The 2,444-nt window shown below is 58.2% G+C and overlaps 1 pseudogene; it reads right to left on the bottom strand.

Moving 5' to 3' along the window:
- On the bottom strand, window positions 1-97 carry LOC131511223 (U6 spliceosomal RNA; annotated as a pseudogene).
- Between the last annotated feature and the right edge of the window lie 2,347 nt (window positions 98-2,444).

The raw sequence follows: 2,444 nt of genomic DNA, 5'->3' as shown, positions 1-2,444 counted from the left end.
AAGAATCTGGAACATTGCATGACTGTGTGTTGTCCTTGTACAGGGGCCGAATCTTCTCTGTATCGTCCCAACTTAAGTGTATATGCTGAGGAAGCGAGTGCCCTAATGTAGTGTCCATGAGACCCAAAGTCCTCCCCGTGGCCCCCAAGGCCTAGCATGACCTGCCCCCTCCCCTCCCTGCCCTCCCCTCCTCCCTCTCTCCCCCTCGTTTGGTCTGCTCCAGCTCGGCTCCTCCAACACGCCAGACCCGGTCCTGCCCCAGGGCCTTTGCACAGGCTGTGCCCCCTGCCTGGGAGGCTCTCCCTCTGGAAATCTCCTGGCCCATCCCTTACTTCCTGCAGGTCTCAGCTCAGGAATCACTCCCTCACACAGGCCGCCTTGGGCCCTAAAATAGCCCCACGTCCATTCCCTCACCTTTCCCCGTTTTTCTTTATAGGGACACCTCTGCCTTTATATTTTCCTTTATGTGTTTATTGTCTCTAGAAAGTCGGCTCCACAAGGCCGGGATGTAGGCTCTTACTCCCTGCACAGAGCTTGCCACACAGTAGGTGCTCAGTAAATCCTACTTGCTGTGAAGGTGAGGGTCGTCTTCCTCGGGACTGCGCTGCCCAGGCAAAGCAGGACGCAGCTTGGTCAGCCCGGGGCTGCCGTAACCAGACAGCACACGGTTGGGCCGCTTATGAACCAGAACCCCTATTTCTCACAGTTCCGAGGCTGGAAAGTCCAAGATCAAGGTGCTGGCAGATGAGGTCTGGTGGAGAGCTCTCTCCCCGGCTTGCAAACAGCTGCTGGCCGGCTGTGTCCTCCGGGGATGGGGGTGGGGGGCGGGGGGCGCTTTCCTCCAGGCCTGCAGCTCCCTTATCACAAGGCCACCAAGTGCTCTCAGATCGGGCCCTCACTCACCTGATTACCTCCTCCAAGCCCCACCTCCAGATGCAACCACACTGGGGTCAGGGCCGCCCCACAGGAATTGGGGGGACACGATTCCGCCCACGGTACAGTTCTACTGGAACACGTGGCCTGTTCGTTCCTGGAGCACGTGGCCTGTGCGGAGCCCTGGAGCCCCAGGAAGGGCAGACAGCGGCCTTGAGCAGCTCAGCGGCGCGCAGGAGGCGGGCATTTATCTGATTACCACTCTAATGAGGCCCTTCCCAGCCAGGGCGATTCTGCCTCCAGGGGACGTTTGGCAACATCAGGGGACATCTGTGGCTGTCACACCGGGACACTGCTCCCGGTCTGGAATGGGTGGGGGCCAGGGATGCCCCACAGACAGTGACCTCCGGATGTCGGCGGATGTCGGCGGCCGTGCTGGGGCGGGAGAGCTTTGCGGTCTCTGATAAGAGCCAAATGGCAAATTGAGAGAAGAGGGGTGGGGGGTTTCTTTCCAGGAGAGCTTTTAACAATGGAACTGACCTTGGCTGGGGGCTGGGAGGTCAGAGGGCTTCCCCCAAAGTGAAGGGGGTGGGGGTTACCTAGGTGACAAGTGCTCAGGTGGAGAAGACAGCTTGTGCCAAGGCCCGGGGGCAGCGGGAGAAGCTGGAGGGGAGGGGACGAGGTAGGGAGAGGGAGGGGTGCTTGGACTCCGCCTTCATCTGGGGCTGCTGGGGAGCCACGGAAGGTTTTCAGGTATCACAAGAGGGCAACACGGTCCCATTTGGCTTTGGAGACCTCCCTCTGGCTCCTTCCAGTCAGCAGGATGCAGGGTGGCCTCCTGACTTTTGTGGGTTCCTTCCTCCGCCAACAACGTTAAAGAGTATATTTAATGATGGCATTGGTATACAGACTGATATAATCCAGGGTGGCAATACGATGATCTGTTCGTGGTTATTGTAGTCACTGTTTTCTTCTGATTCTGGAGGGAATGAAAACATTTTCACAGGCCCCTAAACTGTCGTCAGCCCTGGGCACTGCTTAGTGGACATGCTGTCCAGGCAGGAAAAGCGACCTGGAGAGCAGAGAGGCACTGGACCGGGGTGGGGGCTTGGCGAGGAGGGAAGGGGCTGGGTCTGAAGGAGATTCCGATCACCACTGACCGGGGTACCGGGGTGGGTTGGGGGGGAGGTGGCAGGGACGGAGGGTAGAGCCATCCTGGAAGCCAGCCGGCCTGGCAGACGGTGCCGGGGGCACGGGCAAATCCGGTTTGAGAACTCAGTGAAACGCCCTCAAAAGTTAGCCAAGGAGGGGAAAATCAGACACGCGGGACTTCATGGAAATTAAGCACCATCGAGAGAATAAAAAGACAATTCACAGAATGCGAGAAAACCGCTGCAAATCCTGAGAAGACTCCATTGTCCAGCATATATAAAGAACTCCCACAATTCAACAACACAAAATAAAGCACCCCGTGCAAGAACGGGCAAAGGACTTGAACGGACCCGGCTCCGGAGGTGACCCGCGAACGGCCGAGAAGCGCATGAAAAGATGCCCCACCCCCCTGGCCGTCA

This window comes from Neofelis nebulosa, chromosome 4, assembly GCF_028018385.1.
Source record: "Neofelis nebulosa isolate mNeoNeb1 chromosome 4, mNeoNeb1.pri, whole genome shotgun sequence".
Taxonomy (NCBI): Eukaryota; Metazoa; Chordata; class Mammalia; order Carnivora; family Felidae; genus Neofelis; species Neofelis nebulosa.
The sequence above is the reverse complement of the archived record's forward strand: the minus strand, read 5'-3'. Positions and strand labels throughout refer to the sequence as shown.